The sequence below is a fragment of the Rhipicephalus microplus genome, chromosome 8 (assembly GCF_043290135.1).
Source record: "Rhipicephalus microplus isolate Deutch F79 chromosome 8, USDA_Rmic, whole genome shotgun sequence".
Lineage (NCBI taxonomy): Eukaryota > Metazoa > Arthropoda > Arachnida > Ixodida > Ixodidae > Rhipicephalus > Rhipicephalus microplus.
Window position 1 is genome coordinate 119,254,876 of NC_134707.1, and position 23,025 is coordinate 119,277,900.

The window sequence follows — 23,025 nt, forward strand, 5'->3', positions numbered from 1 at the left end:
GTTTACAGGCCGTGAGTCCCCGTTTCCCGCCACTACTCGCTTCGACCGTGTAGTATATCCAAACGTCAGAAATTAGCCCAAACATTGCCGAATCTGCTTGCGCATGGCTTTATGAGCAGACTTCCACCGCAGGTAGCAGAAGTGTACGAGAGAAAGTAAAAACTGCACAATAACGGGTACCGGAACATAAGAAACCACTCCCAACGTGACCATACCCGAATGACGAAGCTACGTTAAACGGATGCTGAAAAAACAAAACTTGAAAAAACTGACGAAACATTGCAATTTCACTAGGAAGATAAACCGTGTTTTGATAAACCGAGTTTATTTTCCGTATTTTTGAACGTATTTTTTCCGCATTTTTTCGTATTTTATGTTGTATTTTTCATGTATTGTGAGCGCACGGCGGCTGCGCCAGCAGTGACGCCGAACTCAACGAGGCGCATGCAGGATGCACCTGTTCTTGCCCTCCTCTTCCTTTCATTTAGCTGTCCTTTCACTCCACTCTTTCCCTTCCACAAAAACACAGTCACTTTGCCCCAGCCGGAAGCATTGTTCACTGCTGTTGCTGTTCGTACCGAATTCGGAACCGGAATGGAAGATGAGCGAGTCGAGGCACGTGGGCACTGACTGGCATTGTTGCCTCGCCAGTTAGCGGTGAGTTTGATGTCTCTAAACGTCACATCATCTAGTTCACGGCGCAGCCACTAGACGCAAAATTTTGTGAGAAAGGCATTGAATAATTATTTTCTCGTACTTTCTGCCTAGAATGAATGCTGTTTCTATCACTTTCAGGATGCCGTCTATTGATTTGGCTGAAAATATTGGCGTCAAAAATTTTTGTTCAATATCCCTTTAAAGGAGTAAGTACTGACACTAAAAATTTGGCCTCGCGTCTTTCTGCTGCAATGCGTTGTTGTAGGGCTGTTAGTCATGACACGACACAATATTTGCTGCAGCACGTGACAAATAATTAGTTGCAGGCCCCTCATCATCAATCAGTTTCAGTTTCGGTTTGAGAGTTTCAAAAACTGGGTGCAACTGTCACCACCTAGCGTGTGCAACTCTTGACCACGTCAGCACACAGAACTGTGACGAATTTCCGCACGATCCACATCAAGAATTACTTTCGAATAGGAAACGGCACGGGAATCTCGCCAAACACAAAATTTTCTAAGGATGCGCCACGACTACGCTCTCGCAACCAGCCGCCGAGAAATATAGACTTCGGGAACTAACGCAGCCAAAGAAAAATGGCGGCTACGATGTCATCATAACTTGTTTTGTTGACCACAGCGTGGTGACGTGATGGAAGTAGGGGGTCACCTCGGGGTCACCTCCGAGGGTGTCTATAGCGCTATGGAGTCGGTCGCTCACGCTAACTTCAAAATTAATTTAAAATACCTTCCAAGCTGTATTCGCTGTTGATTTCTTGCAGATGATATACGAATGTTCACGAGAATCGACACCGCAGGCTATCTCGGCCCCGAAATTTTGTGTCAGTATCCCTTTAGGACAAGTTAAGCTGACGCCGGAGCTGACTTTTTATGGGATGTCGAAGGTGAGTGGTCAATTGTCGTTTTGGTTTTTTGGTGTCATGTGGCATTTTTACGTTTCACGTTCAACGCTTGGTGTAGCTTAAGCATTATTGCTGTACTTTTTACCCCATGGAAGTTTCTATAAGCTATAAAAAAAAACAACTTTTTCCAGAATTTTTTAGTTTTTTTTTCTTTCGCCCTTCACATCTTTAGGTCTGCGTGGTGGAAAGAGCGTATCGCAGCGCACATTCTGCACATATGCGTGATATCTAACGATGGCTTTCACGAGGCGCTGATGGTACCATCGCCAGCACACTCACGTATTCAAACTAACAATGCTCACTGTCGTAACGTGTGCTCTTTGTAGCTTTCTGTTCCCTCCAGATGCATTGTTTCACGCTCAGAGCAGTGGGGCTTGCCCAATTTTTGTGGCACATATGTGCTTGAAGCTTTTAAATGCGAAGCACTTCTTGGCGAACTAAGGCGACTTTGAATCTATCTATCTATCTATCTATCTATCTATCTATCTATCTATCTATCTATCTATCTATCTATCTATCTATCTATCTATCTATCTATCTATCTATCTATCTATCTATCTATCTATCTATCTATCTATCTATCTATCTGTCTGTCTGTCTGTCTGTCTGTCTGTCTGTCTGTCTGTCTGTCTGTCTGTCTGTCTGTCTGTCTGTCTCTGTCTGTCTGTCTGTCTGTCTGTCTGTCTGTCTGTCTATCTATCTATCTATCTATCTATCTATCTATCTATCTATCTATCTATCTATCTATCTATCTATCTATCTATCTATCTATCTATCTATCTATCTATCTATCTATCTATCTATCTATCTATCTATCTATCTATCTATCTATCTATCTATCTATCTATCTATCTATCTATCTATCTATCTATCTATCTATCTATCTATCTATCTACCTATCTATCTATCTATCTATCTATCTATCTATCTATCTATCTATCTATCTGTCTGTCTGTCTGTCTGTCTGTCTGTCTGTCTGTCTGTCTGTCTGTCTGTCTGTCTGTCTGTCTGTCTGTCTGTGTCTGTCTGTCTGTTTGTCTGTCTCCGGGGCGTTTTGATTATGCTATGAATACCAAAATTCGTATGGAATAACATGACTGTGTGACGAGCATAAGCGACTAGTCTTAACATGAAAATCATGACATGTATGCCATGAATGTCATGATTTTAAATTCGTAGTGGTGATGATTTTGCGGTGCTTTTGTTGACAATGCGAATCGCAAAACTGGTATGGTATGCAATGACGGCACGGCAAACATAAGTGCCAGATTCTAACGTGGAAATCACGGCATGCATGTCAAGTAAATCATGAATACACGCCACGCTCATGGTGCGCTCGCGGTCGTTTGGCTAGCTTCCCATACACCAAATTTCGTATTACGGGACGTGAATGCATTACGAAGGTAAATTACCGGTGGAAACAATATAATCTTGAGATGCGTGTCATGTATGAGCATGATTAAGTGTCACGCTCATGATGCGCTCTTAGCCGTTTCGCTAGTTTCACATATACCAAATTTTGCATTTACGTGACGCCAATGGACGACAAAATTAAATGAAGCGTCCAAACATGATGATGATGACATACACGTCATGTATAACATGACTACATGCTACTCTCTTAGTGAGCTCGCGGTCGTATTGCTAGCTTCACAGATAGAAAATTCATTGTTTCGTGACGCCAATGCATGGCGAAGGCATATGACTGGTGCAAAATGACAATCATGCCATGCGTGTCATCTAAGAGCATGACAACATACCACGCTCATGATGTGCTCGCGGCCGTTTCGCTAACTTCAATTATAACAAATTTGGTATTACGTGACGTGAATGGACGATGAACACAAATGCCAGGCGCAAACATCATAGTCATGGTAGGGAGGTCGTGTACGGCAAAATTCACATCCTCCTCGTTACGTTGTTATAATTTGACAGTGACATATCAAAGGCCTTCGTTTTTTGCATATGATCGATTCCCACAGTACGTGGGATCTGCGAAGTTTTTTTCCTCGACAATACGGACAATTCTTTTGTTTTCCTCAATTGTCTACAGCTTCTCAAAACACCTACTCGTCATTACTCCAGCATTACAGGCTGGAGCGACAAGTATACCCTCCACCACACCCAAAGCTGACAAAAGAGGAAAGCGTAATACTGAGTCGCCTGCAAAGCAGCACATACACACACGGGGCCTGGAAGACCAACAACTCGTCGCCAGGGCCAAGAGGGCAGTAGAAGCCAGAGGGTTCCTGGACTAAGGAGCCCTCCCACCTCAGGAGGACACCGGGCATTGCTCGGGGCACTGTTTTAAAAATAAACGTTTACTTCTCTCTCTCTGCAGCTTTTCTGTGGAAGCAGTCGTGGTTAATGTATTAAGAAATAGCCTAAAGTAATATGTGTTAACCAGTATATATATTGTTAAGAAAAATATATACTATATATGCTCACATGGTGATATCATACCATCATTCAACGGCGAAATCTTCAAACTTTTTTTGAGAATGGAGCGTTATAGGAGTGACAATTGAACCAGCCATTTCCGTTAGCCTGCATTGAGGCTTCTAAGCTGCCTCTCAGCATGCCATTTGACCATTTCATTTCTCTCCTAACCTTTCCCACTGCTCATTCCCCAGATTCTCCCCCCCCCTCCCTCACGTGGGTCGATAGAAGGTAGTCGTGGCGACGACGTCGCGAGATACGCCGATGAAAGCAGGCTTTTGTGGATGGATGGAAGGGCCTCCTGAGACGTTCGTGGAAAGTTTTTTTGAGACCGGATGCAAGGCTCGTTGTTTACCCCGGATAATTCATTCACCAGCACTGGGTCATCAGACTGTGACGGTAGGGGGCGCCTAGCAGCTCGTGCAAGAATGGCAGTGCACGCTTTCGCAGTCAGCACTCACGGACATTAAGGCTCTTCTGTCAAGATATGAAAAGGCATCTGTCTCGCGCAACATCACTACGAGCGGAAGGCATAAATAAGGCTGCAAGCAAAGCGCATAGGAAAAGTAAGTGACGTAAAGGAAGTGGGAACTGGGCTAAGGGTGATATCTGCTCCGAGTTTTGTTGGTCTCGTGGAGGTTTTGAATTGCCTGCACAAGAGCCAAAAAAAAAAAAAAGCACTTCCGTCTCGCATAGCCAATGAAGGATAAAAATCACCACTCACAGTTCAGAAGGTCCACCGGAGAAGCTGAATCCTTACAGTTCACTATATATAAGTGTTTTACAACAAATCGAGATGCCTGTTGAGATACCCGAATGGTTGTTTGCCACCCGTCTGTTCCTTACTTAGCTTTTATTGAACTAAAGGCTGGTGTCGGGATTTTACGGATTGCGTGGCACAATCCTGCCTGCGGAACGCATGTCTAAATACGTCTTCCTGCTTGATTAAAATCAACAGCTTAAACAAGTTGCTTATTTCTGTTTTATTTTCTTTTGCTAAACCCATGTGACGTCTCTTATAAAGCTTTTAATGTGTACTTACTGTTTTCAGGTTGATGTTGACGGCGAACCACATGTCGCGCATACCCGCAAAGAACTAACCATGGTTATGCGGGCATGAGACAGACGTGACAGAGGGAGATGGTTGCATTACGTACGCGACAAGAATTTCATTTTATTCATGCATTTATCTCAGAGTCCCCTTCGTCATGCACTCATACCTCCTTAGAGCAATATATATATATATATATATATATATATATATATATATATATATATATATATATATATATATATATATATATATATATATATATATATATATATATATATATATATATATATAGGAAGGCCGCTGTGGTAGCTTAGTGGTTAGAGCATCGAACGCGTTATTCGAAGGTCGTAGGTTCGATTCCTGCTCACGGCTGGTTGTTTTTTCATCCACTTTTCTTTCTTCTTATTTACATTTCATTGGTTCTAACAACTTCCCCTGTACATTCCTTGGCATTACTGCCTGTTAGATCTCATTAATATTGTGTTAAAAATACGGAAAAACGAGCCCTTAGGTATGCACTTCTTTCCCTTATATATATATATATATATATATATATATATATATATATATATATATATATATATATAACGGAAGCCGAGTCGTATGTGATTAATAAAAGTGTTTCCTGCTACATCGTGCTTTCTCGCTTCCGTTTTACTACGGAGCCAGTGCGCTTCCTTCCTCGCTACGTCTATATATATATATATATATATATATATATATATATATATATATATATATATATATATATATATATATATGTGTGTGTGTGTGTGTGTGTGTGTGTGTGTGTGTGTGTGTGTGTGTGATACGTGCACAAGTACAGTGGAACAGTGAGTGATGGCGACGCGGACGCTGGTAGCAGAATTCAGCTGAGAATGTGCATATAATTGATATCGCAATCAATTCAAAACAAGTGCCAAGGAGAAGGTTTCCAGGGCCCAAGGTCTCCCAGAACTGCGTTTTATATCTATGCAAGCTTGAATTTCACACTCGTCGTCGTCCCGACTACGTGCCATCCTGTGTATGTGCTGGTTTATGAGTATTATGGACGCTCTCAGTCAAGCCCTGTTCACTAAGTTGGGTATCGAGCCACTGAAATTATTTAAATAGTGGTGAGATTTGCAGTTTCTTTTCTTGCCCGGTTCGGTCTTTTTTTAGACACAGGGGAAAATCAAGTGGGAGGTCGTTAATTAGCCAGAACTGCTGCTAGAACCTGAGTTGGTCAATGTACACGAGGCGTGGATGACCTCAGCAGGCACGGTACGGATTCAAACCTCGTTAACGAGCAGCCATTGTTTGCACGCTTAGATTGCAAACGCAGCCGTGCGTTTCAACACCCGACGGGCATCCTGTGAACCGCGCTGACGAGTAATTAAATTTTTGGACTTCACCGAAACCCAGGGTAGGAATCAAACACGAATATTCTACCGTAGACATTACCTCTTGAACTTCTAATATTTTCCTTATGCTCTGCATATATGATCTTAAGCGTGTCGTGGTTCGTCCCACTTTTTTTAAAACACACTGCGTGATATTTACCTCACACAGGAAAGTTATGTGCACAAAAAGAACTCATTGAATCAGCTGTAAGACAATACATATACAGCTAACTTTATTTCTTGACACCGCTAGCCCCACACGGCGTTCTAGTGGCTAAGGTACTCTACTGCTGAACCGCTGGTTGCGGGATTGAATCCCGGCTGCGGCGGCTGCATTTAACTGGAGGCGAAAATGCTGTACACTCGTGGGCTCGGCTTTGAGTGACGTTAAAGAACCCCAGGTGGTCGAAATTTCCGGAGCTTTGCACTACGGTGTCTCTCATAATCATATGGTGGTTTTCGGACGTTAACATCATCAACGCCCGCCGACTGGATGGCTAGATTAGATATGAAATGGTAATAAATAAACGAAATATATCGGAGCACGACATTTCCGTTCCATTCCTAACGGCGGGATCACTAAGGGAAGTTTTTATTTTACACCTGCTAACTCCGCTATTAGCGAACAGGTGTACGTGCACTAATGTCATTTAAAGCCGATTTAAGTCAGCTTAGATATAACTGTGTATACACAAATTAGGTTTTGTACAGCTGTAGGCAGCCGATCGCATGCTCGTATTACCGCAATGGGTCATTTTGAAGCAATCCCAGAACCCTACGCGGGTGCGCAAAACACTATGGGAAAAGTCTCTGCGTTTAGTGCATAGGCTGTTCTGTCGCCTTCTCCTCGTTCACGCGGCGGGATCCAATGACAAAAAAAAGCGTGCTATAAAAAATGTCGCCGCTCTTGACTACAAACGAATCCTAATGACTATATATGTCTGAATACACTTGCATGTATCTCTAGGTATGAAATGCGAAAGGATTTGGTGTATATTAGTGCATATTATTGAGTTACTGTATGTATATTATCTGGGGTTGTATATATACTAACTATCAATGGTTGTATGTATGTAGCACTAAAGCGACATGCGAGTTATTATGGGCCGATACATGCAATCAAAACGTACTATTAGGTAGCAGCGCAAGCATAAACACCCATTTTTCTCTTTGTAGTTCTTGCTCTCCCCCCACCCACCCCCCCCCAAAAAAAAGACAACTCGGAATGAATTGTTGCAAGTAATTATAGACGTGACAATTCCACATTCACTCCTTCATAGATAAAGCAAAAAAAATTAGATGTCCACGACAGCGGAACTATTTCCGAAAAAAACGCAACATTTATGAGACCGACTCAAACGCCGTAAAAGCACTTGGGGTTGACAGTTCGCTCAACGTTTTATCTCGTTAAGGCGCAAAAATTGCGCACACAAACAATAAGTCGAAACCGCGCACATAACTTGTAATAGTCTAATCTATGACTGAGTTACTAGTAATATACACGCCATTTCGAAAATCGCCCCCAGATACCCGACGTAGCAAGGTAAAGGTAATGGGAAACAACAACAAAGCTTGCAATATTCACGCTGCATACACGAGAGGCATTCGTCGGTGGCCGCTTCTCACTCTTTATTCTCACTGTCAGTGAATCTTCTCTGCTAGGGTACCTTTGGAAAGCAAACACCTTCTGTCTATTTCCAGAATGGTTTATTCACTGTGTGGTATGCGTCATGCAGTCATCTCGCGGGATTTGCGACGACTCAGACGACCGACAAGGCAGCAGGCGCCGCGTACATCTTTAAACAAGTGCGGCGTGGGCCATAACATGGCGGACGAGCGCGACGAGGCGTAGGGCCTTTTCCAGACAAAATGGGTAGCCTGTAGCCTTCGCAAAGCTTCTATTTGTCGATTTTCCAAAGTTTAGGTCGCGTTCTGAATAACTTAATTTTGACATCATTTCAAGCAAAAATCGCAAGGCTATTTTCAATTTTCAAGGTTTCGTCTAATGCTGATAATTTTCTTCTGTGTCATTTTCAGACAAAATGGGTAGCCTGTAGCCTTCGCAGTGCTTCCGTTTATTCATTCTTTGACGTTTAGTCGCGTTTTTATTATTTCAATATTGTCATTATTTTGAGCAAAAATGGAGAGCCTACAGACAAAAATTGAAAATTAAAAGACTTTGAGATAACTAGTAATGGTGCCCATCACAAACCTAGTAACCTATCACAAACAATGTTTATGCCGCCAGCCTCTTTCTTTGCGGAGGTAAGAAAAGAATGCGTGCGTCAAGGCAGGGAAACAAAAAATATGGCTGCATAATGTACAAAATTGACATAGACTATTTGTCACAGAAGTTCCCAACACAGAGGTAGCGTAATAGTGTGAGCGTCTGCTCCCAATGTGGGAGTTGCCGGGTTCAATGCCATACCGGTTGCCGGCCGGAAAGCCACCGGATTCAAAGACAAGAGAAATGTTGTACCTGGACCTGGTCCAATCCTAAAGTGGTACACCCCTCGCCCCGGGCATTTCTCGGGGTTAAAGACGAGCGCTTCGCAGTGGTGCAACGGCACGGTGAAGCTTACTTCACTCGGGGGGGGGGGGGGGGAGACGCTTGAGCTACATGGCGGCTATTGGGTACCCCGGGACCTTCGGCCATTCCCGAGCCGCCGTAGCTGATGGCCTCCTGCTTTGAAAATAAATATATTTTTTCACGAAGTATAAAAGCTTCATTTTATTTGATGGACGATTTTTTTGCAGGTGTGTAAGCCCCGCCTGCAGTGTGGCAATCCGTGTTAAACTTCTAGTATGTGGCATTGCGTGTACTTTAGGTTTGGTACTGAGGTATCTGGATGAGGGTCTGGTGTTCCGGCACTCCCCGCTCCGTAATTCTAACCATCGACCTTTTGGTTATGAGCTGAACACCATACGCACTCGGCTAATGACACGACACAGCATGAAGTTTCTAGAACTTGGTCTGCTCACTACACTGCAGGGCAATTATAAAAACAAGGAATGGACTTACGCGTATTGCCTCCCTAATCACATCGCCTTTTGTTTCAACCCTACTGGAATTGGGATTTGAATAAGCGACCTTTCTGTTTAGAGCCGAGAACCTTACCGTCTCGCTTATTCGACCACCGCTTGATAAGACGGTATAAAAGTTGGTGTTTACATTATGCAGCCCATTCTTCAATATTAAATGGTGAATTTATGTGTCCGGGCCTTGGCGCACGCAGTTTGAGAAAAGTTTTTTTGGTTGCGTCAAATGCTAATAATTCATATTTAGGGCCATTTTGAGACAAAATGGGTAGCCTGTAGTCTGTGGACAGCTTTTGTTTCGTCGTTTAGTCGCATTTAGAGTAATCATCGCAGAAGTTTTTCACTCAGTTCACGTCGGCGTAATGGTGTCCATACCCAAACACGTTCACCGGGCTGCTATTCCAGGAAGCGCTACCTGAGATTGTAACAGCGGCGGTCTGTCGTCTGCTAATTCGTGATAGGAAGGCGGGCGAGTTGACGAGCTTCTTCAGCGTGCTGAAAACAGAAGGTGACGTCGAGGTTTTCTTCATCAGCGACGTTGGGCAGCATTGCCTCGAGTGTCGTTGCAGGGTTCCTTATGTAGACCATATTGTACGGTGACATGTGCGTCATTTCCTGCACGGCCGTGTCGTATGCTTGTATTCGAAGGTCACGTACGAAAGGATGGCGTCCCACGTCTTGTGTTCTACGTCGGCGTGCATGACCAGCATGTCCGTGACTGATTTGCCCAGCCGCTCGGTGAGACCATTTGTCTGTGGGTGGTAGGCGGTGTGGCTGTGGTGGCTTGTCTGGCTATGTCTCTAAATTGCCCGAGTCCAATCAGTAGTAAAGGCCGTACTTCTATCGGTGGTGACTACCAGTGGGGCGCCATGATGAAGGAAGTTGTTCTCAACGAAGAACTTGGCTACTTCTTCGGCACTATCTTTGCGTAGGGCCCTTGTTTTGGCGTAGCTGGGGAGATAGTCAGAAGCTATGTCAATCCATTTGTTTCCCTTATTGAACGTCGGAGACGGCCCCAGTAGGTCCATCCCGATTTGTTGGAACGGTCGGCAAGGTGGTTCGATCGGCTGAAGAAAGCCTGCGGGCCTTTTCGGCGGTGTTTTGCGTCGTGGACAGTCTTAGAATGTACCCTCACGTAACGAGCGACACTGGCGGTAAGGCGTGGCCAGTAGCTCTCTTGTAACCTCGCGAGCGTGCGGGAAACACCAAGGTGTCCTGCCGTTGAATAATCGTGCAGGGCCTGGAGAAGTTCTGGTCGCAGAGCTGAAGGCACCAGAAGAAGGTACTTGGCTGAAGCGGCAGGAAGTTCACCTTTTGGAGAAGGCCGTTTCACAGCGAAAACGACGTTTGAATACATTCGGAACAACGGAGGTCCTACCCTCGAGGTATTTAATTTGGCTCCTAAGTTCCGGGTCAGCCCGTTGTCGTTCAGCGAAGTCATCGGCAGTTATCCTTCCCAAATAGTAGTCGTCGTTCAGTCGTTCAGGTGTTCGGGTGGCGGTGGGTCGACGAGGGCTGACGACAAGAAGTTGGCGTCGGGGGGTTTTCTGCTGACTTCTAAATGACAGTAATGTATTCTTGAAGTCTCAGGCTCCATCATGCCAAGCGACTTGAATGGCCCTTCAAGTTAGCTAGCCAACACAAGGCGAGGCGTGGTGGTCGCTCACAACTATGAAAAAACTGCCGTAGAGGTAAGGACGAAACACTGACGTCGCCCAAATGATGACAAGGCACTCCTTTTCGGCTAGCGTAACTAAGAAGCCTTTATTGTCCGTCATTCCTCTGCACAAGGACGGTGCTGAGTTCTACGCTGCTTCCGTCAGTGTGCACTTCTGTTTTGGCACTTTCGTCGAAATGCGCGAGTATCAGAGGCATCTGCAGGTGTCGTTTCAGTTCCCCTAATGCTTCCTCGTGTGGCGTTTCCCACTTGAACGCGACGTCTGTCCTCGTAAGGTTATAGAGTGGCTCTGCGATGTTGGCGAAGTTTCTGACGAAGCGCCTGGAATAGGCACACAGAACTAGAAATCCACGCACCGTCTTCCTTTCTACGGGTGGTGGAGATGCAGTGATGGCGGCTGTTTTCTGTGGATCAGGTCTTACTCCCGACTTGCTTATCACGTTTATCACGTGGCCAAAGAACAAAAGTTTCTGGTATGCGAAGTGGCACTTTCCTGGCTTCAGGGTGAGTCCGGAAGTCTTGATGGCTTGAAGTACAGCTTCAATGTGCAGAAGATGCTCGTTGAAGCTCGAAGAAAGACGACGACGTCGTCCAAGTAACCGAGACAAGTCTGTCACTTTAATCAAGCTAGCACTGTGTCCAAACGCGTTGAAAGTTCGCAGGTGTCGAGCAAAGACCGAAGGTATGACATCGAACTCGAAAAGGCCGTCTCGTGTTAAGAACGTGCTTTCTTCTCGGTCTCTTTCGTCGACTTCAATTTGCCAATCGCCAGTCTTGAGGTCCATCGACAGAAAGGTACTTCGTGTTGTGGAGTCGATCCAAGGCATCGTCTTTTTGTGGAAATGGTAAACATCCTTTTTTTGTGATTTTGTTGAGGCAGCGAAAATCAACAAAAAACATAGGGTGCCATCCGTTTTCTTCACCAACACCACGGGTGACGCCCACGGGCTTAGACAATTGGATGATGTCGTCACGTAGCATTTCGCCGACTTGTCCTTTTACGGCCTCGCGTTCTCACGTCGAAACTATGTAGGGGCTCTTCCGCAGTGGTTTGGCGTTTTCCTGTATTATTATTATGCGATGTTTCGCGACTGTGATCTAGCGAATTTTCGACGACAACAAACAGCAGTCCTTGTATTACAGGAGCCGGGCCTTGAGCTGTTCTTGCTCAAGCTTCGAAAGGCTCCGACTGATGTAGAAAGCTGGGTGAGGAGCCTCGTTCCACGGAGTAGGTTCTGCAGACTCGGCGTGGGCGAAAGCATCGGTTGCTTCCATAATTTACTCGATGTAGGCAACCATTGTATTCTTGTTCACGTGTTTGTACTCGTTGCTGAATTTCGTAAGTACAACTGTTGCTTCTCCTCCCCGCACCGTAGCAATCCCTCTTGCAACACAAATATCGCGGTTGACCGACAGAAGCTGATTGCCTTCAAGGACGCTTTCAAAGTCGGCTGGTTTTAGAGTGGCGACGGAAATGATGACGCTTGAGCGAGGAGGAACGGTGACTTATTCTAGCATAATTAGGGCACGACTTCCTGATGACATGCGTGGCGGTAGTGCTTTTACTGCGGATAGTATTATTGACTTTGTTCTCAGGTCGATGACCGCACCATGGAGGCTCAAGAATTTCATTCGAAGAATGACACATCTCGATCGAGGCTGCAAAACGGCGAAGCTTGCGGGATAAATGTGGCTGTTGATGGTCACTCTGGCTGTGCAGATTCCCGCTGGTGTTACTAAGTGACCTTCTGCTGTACGGGTTTCAGGGCTTTCCCAAGCAGTCCTAACTTTTTTGAACTTCGCGACGAACGTACCACTGATGACGGAACAGTCGACTCCAGTGTCGACGAGAGCTGTGATCTTGTGGCTGTCGACAAGGATGTCAAGGTCGCTAGTTCGTCTCCTCGCGTTTCAGTTTGATCACGGGTGCCGGATCTCGGCTACAACGATTTGTACCGCTGCTTTGACGTTGCGTCATCAAGTCATCTTCTGGCCCCGAAGTTTTGACGCCAGGGAAACGTTCATGTTGCGGCGGGTTTTTGAGGTTTCGTCGCGGCGTCATCGGCGACGGAACGTCTTCGGAAATTCGTCGCACAGCAACCACACCTCCATCGGTTGCTGTCCTTAGTTTTTCTGATACCCGGCCTCACTGCAGCGGTACCCGCCCTCACTGCAGTGGTAGCACAGTGGACCGTGGTCAGGGGCACGCCAGACGTCAGTCTTCCTAGAAGCGTAGCGCTGGCCGGCAGGTGGACTGTATGTCATCGTTGGTGGTGGCGGCGGTGTACGGCGGTATAACTGCGGCGTAGCAGTGTTCTGAAACGGGCGTGGAGGAGCATTGCGGTGCAATGCAGTAGCTCATAGCTCAATGTAGCTCATAGCTTGTGGTTCCGGATGCGGTGCTTCGGGAATACCAAGCGACTGGCGGAGTTCTTCGCCGACAATGTCGGCGATCGAATTAGCTTGAGGCTGCGTTGAAGGTAGCAGGTTGCGGAACTCCTCCCAGACGTTCGCTCGAATGGTCTCGCGCAGGTCGTTGGCACTGACTGCTTCGGCGCAGTTGAATATTGCACGGCAGTTAAACTGCGTTCTTCGCATCTCAAGTGCCTCTTCTTTGGTGATGGCCTCCGAAAGAAATTCATTGACCATCCTGGGTGGCTTCCGGACAAGTCCTGCAAACAGCTCTTCCTTGAGCCCTCGCATCAGGAACCGGAGATTTTTCTCCTCAGCCATTGTAAAGTCGGCAGGACGACTCTACCGGATGCTCTCTTCCACGAAAAGAGTCAGGTTTTCATTAGAGAGCTGCACCCATGTGTCGTGCAACGGGGGGCCCTGTTCTTGTGGACGATGCTTGTAAAGGTGCTCAAGAACGCTGTCCGAAAAAGATCCCAAGTTCATGGAGTCGATTTCTAATTTGCAACTGACAAAATACACTGCAAGTATACCTGGTAAATTATCTGGGAGTAATTCACGATAACAACCTTTCATGGCATACACATATTCAATTTATAAGAAAGGAGCACGGGTGCTAGAACTCTTATGAAGGCTGTGCAACTGTACATCGGGGAAGCGAAGACACCAATTTTGATATACAATATATACGTACAGCTCGTTTTGAAATTTGTTATGGCTTATATTCGTGTGCACCAGCTTATAAATTGCATCCTTTAATACGCCTGGTAAAAGAGGCCCTAAAGGTATGCCTTGGATTACTGAAATTTGTCACCAATGATGCTGTATATTTGAGGCATGTGTGTTCTCTCTTCTGACCAGATTTAAGATATTAATGCTAAAAACATGTCTCAAGTTTTATGAGTAATCAATAAAAGTAAATACTATTTTCATGCACAGCCACAGTTATTTATTCTGCTTTATTGGCCTCAGTTTTAAACTCCACAGGTAGAGATGTACAATCACTCGTAGGTGCATTAAGAAATTCGAACGCACGTTAAGGAACCCCAGGCGGTCGAAATTTTCGCAGCCCTTCACTACGGCGTCTTTTATAATGAAATGGTGGTTTTGGGGCGTTAAAACCCACCTATAAACCGTGGGTTCATTAGATGTCAAACTGTGCGAATCCCCTTACATCAGTAATGCAAGGCAGACTCTCGAAATCATTTTTTACATTAGATAGCCAAATCATGCAAGAAATTGTCTTCACAGTTAATTAATGGCTCTCCGGAACAACATTTAAAGGAGATAATTTTAATAAATATCGTAGCCACAGTTGCCTCACAATCTGAAGAGAAATCTGGCATTAGCATTTTGGCTGAAATCTTCAACTGGTCATTCTCAATAAGACTGCCCGATTCATTGCCAGTATTTCCGGCAGAATTTGTTGTGGTTATTAAGGCATTAAGAAAGCTCAGCCCGCCATCCTCAAGTGTGGCCATAGTTCATCATCATCATCATCATCAGCCTGACTACGTCCACTGCAGGACAAAGGCCTTTCCCATGTTCCGCCATTTAACCCGGTCCTGTGCTTGCTGCTGCCAATTTATACCCGCAAACTTCTTAATCTCATCTGCCCACCTAATCTTCTGTCTCCCCTTAACCCGCTTCCCTTCTCTGGGAATCCAGTCAGTTACCCTTAATGACCAGCGGTTATCCTGTCTACGCGCTACATGCCCTGCCCATGTCCATTTCTTCTTCTTGATTTCAGCGATGATATCCTTAACCCCCGTTTGTTCCCTAATCCATTCTGCTCTCTTCTTGTCTCTTATGCGGCGATGGCGTAGTGGTTAGAGCATCCGCCTCGCATGCAAGAGGTCCGTGGTTCAAATCCCGGCACCGCGCAGTTTCCAACCGGATTAAAAAAAAAATCGCGTGTTGATGGAACTGCATTAAGAGGCCTGGGGTGCGGCCTCACCGGCAAACACCGGCGAGAACGCACTCCCTCACCAGAGAAGGATTGGCCACCCTGGTGCAGTATCTGGCCACTACCTCCCACATGCTTACGTCCAATAACTCACGGTGGCCATAGTTAACGATTCATTATTTTTGTTTTCGGCGCTTGCTTCCCATAGTGATTCGCATTTATCACACATGTTTCATTTCCTGGTCCCTACTCATATAAATTTAATCACACTGATCTGGGTTTCGTGACACAAGGGCACAAAACTGAATGGAATGGCAGGCACTCTGGCGGAAGCCGATCTAAGTGGTCCGGTTCTTTCAATTATCCCCGCAACAACACTCCTAATATGTCACAGATTTCAAAGGCGTGTCGTAATCCGAGGCTTTGGTAAAACATTAATCACTCACTTGAACGAATATCGACACGCCTTGTTTCCGTGGCTTAGGACGTATTTGTAAACACTCAAAGAAGTTACGTTTATAAAATTTCGCTGTAGAGTTCTTAAAAATTAAATTATTTTATGGACAGAGCTGGTCTGCCTCCTTCCCCTCTTTGCTCACAGTTCAACAACAATGAAACGCTCGAGCATCAATTTTTATTGTGTAGCAGCTTAAAGTTACTGAGCAAAAACATTCTTAAAGCAACTTTTAACCAAAATAAATTGGATTTCATACATTCGAACAGTCATTCGTTGCGAGTCTCCCTATTAGGTCGTTGTCAGCAGAATATCTGTTCTGCTTTAGAAAAATTTTAATCGAATCAAGGTGGTTTTGATTAAAAATTGCTCAAGTGGTAAACTTTAATTTCTTCTTAAAACTCTTCTGCAATTCATGAGTTTTGCATTATTATGAGATCTTTTCTATTATTTTATTCGTTTCTTGGCCAATCCCACAAAATGGGTGAGAGCCATACATTGAAGCGATCATCATCATCATCATATGTTCTGACACCCGATGGCAAGGTACGCTTGTATCACGCAATATCGCTGCGATATTAGATGTTGCACAGTGAAACCTGTGTACAGATTGCGTGTCTTTGTAGAGCGTAAACGTTATTATCACTGCATTTGCAAGGACAGAAAGTTATTATTACGGTATTTTCACGGAAACGTGTGACTTGGTGGTAAAGTGCCTGCTTGCCACGCTAACGGCCTGGGATCAATCCACACTCGGAACTGGACATTTTTATTTTTTGTATTATTTGCTTATTTCTCGATTTTTTTCGGTCCTGAAAAATGATGATCTATCTATCTATCTATCTATCTATCTATCTATCTATCTATCTATCTATCTATCTATCTATCTATCTATCTATCTATCTATCTATCTATCTATCTATCTATCTATCTATCTATCTATCTATCTATCTATCTATCTATCTGTCTATCTATCTATCTATCTATCTATCTATCTATCTATCTATCTATCTATCTATCTATCTATCTATCTATCTATCTATCTATCTATCTATCTATCTATCTATCTATCTATCTATCTATCTATCTATCTATCAATCTATCTATCTATCTATCTATCTATGTATCTGCCCGCCCGTCTGTCTGTCTGTCTGTCTGTCTGTCTGTCTGTCTGTCTGTCTGTCTGTCTGTCTGTCTGTCTGTCTGTCTGTCTGTCTGTCTGTCTGTCTGTTATAACATTTTATGGTGTAAAGCACAGTACGTTAAACTTTGGTCTAACGAAAGCTGTTTGATTGCATGAAATTCACTTTTCGTGACTCATTTGGAGAGCACTCGGCTGTATGGTACCACGAAATTCATTTTTCGAGATTGCAAGAGAAAAAATAAACTGTGTATACTGGCTTTGTACTCAGGCGTGGACTTTTTGCGCCCTCTATGATGAGTTCGTAGAAGACGGACAACAGCCAACCGCTCTGTCTCGGCGCCAGGTGGGGATACTAAGCGTCAGCGTTCTCTTTGGAGCCCTAACGTGTGAGCTATGATATGGGAGTTGCACTCACGGTGTGGTTGCACTGGAGCTTTTGTAAGACATGGAATACGAAGCGAACTTTCTTTCAGAGGAAAAAGTCAGATGTCAGCTTTATCGGTATAGATGGACGTGGGCAGTTTAATTACGAGTGATAGATTGGACAGCGTGAGAAGAAAGCAGGCGTTCTGTTTGCTCTGCATCATTTTTTTTAAGTTTGGTGATTAATCTGTTTAGTGAGACTCTTAGAAAACACATTTTTGGGCTAGTTGGTTTATGCATAACCTAAACGAACCTGGAGCAAGGGAAAGCGAATAACTCAGGAGGGGTGAAAGAGTTAATTGCCCTCGGATAAATTTGAATAATACAGGTTCCTGTATGCTTAAAAAGCGAGTTGTCCAATAATACTCACAGAAAATAAAAAGATAATAACAATAATTGAAATTTATTTAATTTGAAGCCATAATGAGAATTCATTGGCCTGGTCCCCCAAAGATAAGCTGGGATCACCTTCTCCAGTCTGTCGTCGAGTTAGCTGATAATTATATTCGGGCCTGCTTTAACTAACATGGTTGGTATAAAGTTATTTCTACAACATTATTATCTTTACCTTTCCGTTTAGCTTTTTTTTCTATTTTTGACCGTGCCAATACTTCAACATGCTGGTGCAGCGATGCACGTTTTTGTTCATATGCACTTGTTAGTGCTGTGAGCTTTATGTTTACTGCGTTCTTTGCTTATTGTAGGAGAGCGTCTCATGCTTGGTATTCTCAGCCAACTGTGTTCTTTTTGTTGTTTTTTACCATGCATTTATTATCGTTTGTTTCCTTCGTTCTATCTTCGTACCGCCCCCCCCCCCCCGCCCCCCCTCTTCAACTTTGTTTTAGTGCGAAAATGTGTTTACTTTGAATGTAAGGCAGGCCCTCTCCAATATCCTCCAGCCCTGAGGGTAAATAGTTGAATTAACTGGAACATATATACCACTCAAATAATAAACCGGGACATGTAGTAGCCCAATCTGGACATCTGGTTACCCTCGACGCAGTTTCGGTCATCGCCTTTCGCTCAGTGTAAAAGGGTGACGTCTCGTTGTCGGAGTAGTCTAGCTCCAATATGCACCAACGGTGTTTTTCCGCCGCGGCGAACGCGACATAACTGTCACAGCTGTTTGTCCCGGTTAGTGTTCGTAAAAAACCTCAGAAGTTCCTCGGTCGCCTTCAGGTGCGATGTCCTCAGTCGATGACATGCAAGAACAGGTTGACGGACTGTTGCAAGCTGCGTGCTGTGTATACGTGCTGTGTAATATGTTTTTTTTTTCTCTTTCCTTTCTCTCTTTCGATCTCCTCATCCCTTGCCCACTTGTGGAGTAGCGAACCGGTTGCCGTGAACCGGAACCTCCCTACCTTTCCTTCTCTACTATTTATTCTTCTTCTTTGCGCCACGGAATGCATCGAATGCGATATAGAACTTCTGCAAGACTGCCGCAGTAAGCGCTGCACAATCAACGACGCTGAGAAAGTGGGTCTTAATTACAGGCTCTCTGGCGGCATTTGTATGTGTGGAAAGTGCCACTTCAAGACATATTGATGGGTGCTTAGTATACCAAATATTAAAAGAGCTTTCAGATGCTACAAAGCCGAATCATTCAATGGCATCTCGGTGGGTCCCCAGTCGTGGCGGAATGAAGGGAAATGAAATGGCACATGAGACCACGTGAACCGCTCATGATTATACGCAAACTCGCCTCATTCAAGTGTTTCAAAGTTGTGTAAACAAAAATTTCAAAACAACAATACGTATATTATGCTTGTTTACTTGGTTTACGAACAAAGCAAAGGAATCGATACTCTACCGCGTTTATCGTAATATTGAAGGCCAATTATATCCTCATCTCCGTAGACGTATCCACACTCTCGTAGATAACCGAAGACTCAGAAGTACTTGCACAAAACACTTCCTATTTCGGAGACATTGTGAAACATTGACTGCAAGTTCATGCGGCCACGACGACAAGAGTATCTATCACCTGTTGCTCGATTGTTCGAAACACGACACCTACTGACGCCTTCTGAAAGAGGAAATCCATACGCTAGATTCCGAGTGAATGTTTACGTTGAAAAAAAAAATACTAGACCCATGGCCACCTAGAATAAATCGCAAAACGATGAAGGTGCTGGAACGTTTTATTGAAGACAAATATTTGTGATCATTACTGAGCAGACTATGGTAAATGTGAGCGCAGCGGCTACTTGTTTTTCCAGCCCAAATGAGAACAATTGGACTCACCCATTTGGGATTGTATACATGTATATATGCTATTTTCCCTTTTACTTCCTTCTTCGTAGTCGTCGACAAGTGATGGCGACAAAAAAAAAAATCCCTCGAATGTTTTTTATTTCCATAAAAAAAAAAAAAGCGCTGCGCAAAGGCGGCGATGGTGACGTGTGGATGGATTGCTTTGGTGGAGGGAGACAGACGCCAGCGGGACGTGGAACGCCTGCGCACATTCGCAACTGAAGCTACGAGCCAGTGTTGTACGATACGGCAATCCAAGGAAAGACGTTCAAGAAACTAGTTCTTTTTCGGGGGAACAAAGGAATACCACCGTTCCGTTTAGCATTGGTGGAACTGTAACGGTACGCGTTTCGTTTTCGTGGGATTGGCAAAGCGAATAGAGTTTCTTTGTTAATTGTTCCTCGGAATACAACGGGTGCCCGTACGCAGCGCTTAATGAAGAACAGGGCGCATTGGCGAACGCTTGTGGAGCAACAATTGACCACTCAGCGGTCCCTTGGCTATGCCATATCCTGGTTTTCACTTTAAGTTGGCCTCCGGGAGAGATCAACCGCGTGTGGGAACAACATTATATTACTTTCCCTATTGGTATGATACAGTCTGACAGCAATCAAGGGCCGTTCCGAAGTGTACGATTGTTTTTACACCTTGGAGAAAATTTACTTGACATTCGAGAACGATCAAACCCCCTTGGAAGGCTGCCGCCAGGTGAGAGCATACTATCATTCATCTCGGCGACTTTTCTTGTCGGCTAACTGCTAAGTCACTTTTCTGTGTGCGTGCGTGCAAGAATACGTGCGTATTGTTGTGGTTCTGCAACGCATCCATGTGACCTTGTCGGCATGGTTGAGGTACGTACCTGCGGGTGGTTCCATGGTATCTTCAAAAGATGCAAATGATTGCCTGAAGCTGGTTAATCGCGCCTAGAACAAGTGACCCAATCAGAAATCTTGAATCACTGAAAGTGTTTAAAACACCGATGTGCTAACCACCATAATTTCACGCAGTGACTTTGCACTGTGTATGAATGGTATTGGGTCCCAACGTAACGGTGGCGAAGCTATACTTTGAAATTTTAACGCCGCGTCCGCAGCGAGTGAAAGAACACGCGACATTCCCGATTACCTCACAGCAGCACAATGGGCATCCCAAAGATCTTCTCGTTCACCATCGCCAGGCCACTACATGTCCACGCAACGCCGCCAGCATCCCCAACTCGAGCCCATTCCCCGAGCACATACTCTGAAAACTAAAGGAAGGAGGTGTGGTAGCTAGGACGAGCTACCGAAGATCCTCCACCATCGAAGACAACGACGCCGCCACGAAGGCTCCAGAACCCACCGGAACCTCAATGTTGCCGTGACGTTACAATTTCGCGGCCAGGAAAACTCTGGGCACCACGTGGAAACAACGCAAGTGGCCGAGATCCGACGGCGAGAGCTAATTGCAACGCAAGACGACGAACTAGCGACCTCGACGTTCTCATCGACGGCCACTACGTCACCACTCTCGGTGGTACTGGAGCAGACTATGTCATCATTAGGAGTCATTCGACGCGAAGTTGAAGAAGGTTAGGACTCCTTCGGGAGGACCTGAAATGCGTACAGCTGGAGGTCACCCAGATACATAGAAGGAAGCTCCACAACCTGACTCACCATTTACAACCGGATTTATGCCGCGAGCTCCGTAGTCATGCAGTGTTGCTCAAGAGATGCCATCCTTGGCATAGACCCTTTCAATGTTTATAAACACAGCTGCTGTGTTTAGAAAAAGTTTATTCTATCATGGAACGCAACAAACCTAAGGAACGAGCGTCTGTACAACAAGCACAATAACAAACAAATGACAAAGCACCACATACATTGCACATTTAAACAAAAGTGCCCAAGTCCGTAGGTTGTCCGTAGTCCATTGTACCAATAACTACATACACTACATATATACACTAATCACAATATGGACAATGTATATGATGATATATGTACAGAATTTACAAGACTTGGTGAAGATGTTACGAAATATGTACAACAGGTATCAATATTCGTAAAATTTACATAACTTACGGCGTTAGAATGAAGCACATATATATACAAGAACTCGCATTCATACGGGGCATACAAAAACTAATAGAAATAGTAAACACATACAGATTTCATGAACTATTCAGACATTGACAGGTGAACTGGCAATAGAAACCAGGCCAGGTGGGAGACTAATCGAACACGTCTGTAAACAACGGACAGAAAGCGGCACGACCATTGTCGCAGAAATTCTTCCTCCCCAAGGAAGAATGATTCCTGCGACAGAAACGATAAGAGTTCAGAATATAAGCATTCCAGAACCGGAAAGAGAGCACGATGACGATGACCTGCCGCAACAGCCTCGCACCCATTACGCCACAAACAAAACATTGGCAGCATATCCATGAAGTGAATGATGGAGAGTGGGGCGAAGCATTCGTCCGTCCATTCGTTCTTGCTTCCTTCCGTCTGTACGACCGTCCATGCGTCCATCCGCCCGTCCGTGCGTGCGTCCGTTCCTGCGTTCGTCCATGCATCCACCCCAGCGTCCGTTCATGCGTCCATTCATGCATCCGTCTGTGTGTCCGTTTGTCCATCTATTCAACACTCCAAATACCACCATCTCGCATCTTTTCATCATATATTCCCCATATAGAAACACCGCCATCCAGCGGACGTTCCAAGGACTAAACGAGAGGTGGCACACGCACACTTTCTAACAGCTTGCGCTTCGGGTCTACTTCCCACATTTAACCACCTCAAGTTCATGGTATATACTAGTTCACTGTATTCATGGCACTGCGGCCCAACACTCGCTAAACCTTTCTGAAACCAAGGAGGTTACGTCCAGCGAGTATAACGTAGCAACCTTTTCCTGGCAGATAGAGCTCAATGTACATGCCAATGGCTGCATGGGAAATGAGAGACAGGAGAATTCGGCTTTTACTTTCTTACGGCTTGCACTTCGTACCTACTTCCCACCTTTAACTACCTCGAGTTCATTCATGGTATATACTAGTTCATTGTATTCATGGCAATGCAGCTCAACGCTCGCTAAACCTTTCTAAAACTAAGGTGGTTACACCCAGCGGGTATAACGTAGCAACCCTTTCCCTTCAGATAGTGCTCAATGTACATGCAATGGCTGCTAATGGGGATCGCAGCGTGCACGTTAACTACAAGCCGAATGCTCCTGTCTCTCATACCCCATTATCAGCTATTGGCATGTATGCACTATTTTT

The 23,025-nt window shown here is 44.8% G+C and overlaps 1 long non-coding RNA gene across 1 annotated transcript; it reads left to right on the forward strand.

Moving 5' to 3' along the window:
* The first annotated feature begins 532 nt into the window (after positions 1-532).
* LOC142768735 (uncharacterized) lies at positions 533-3,911 on the forward strand. Its single transcript, XR_012885418.1, has 3 exons — positions 533-657; positions 1,439-1,561; positions 3,665-3,911. It is a non-coding gene; the product is annotated as an uncharacterized LOC142768735 (long non-coding RNA).
* The last annotated feature ends 19,114 nt before the right edge of the window (positions 3,912-23,025 follow it).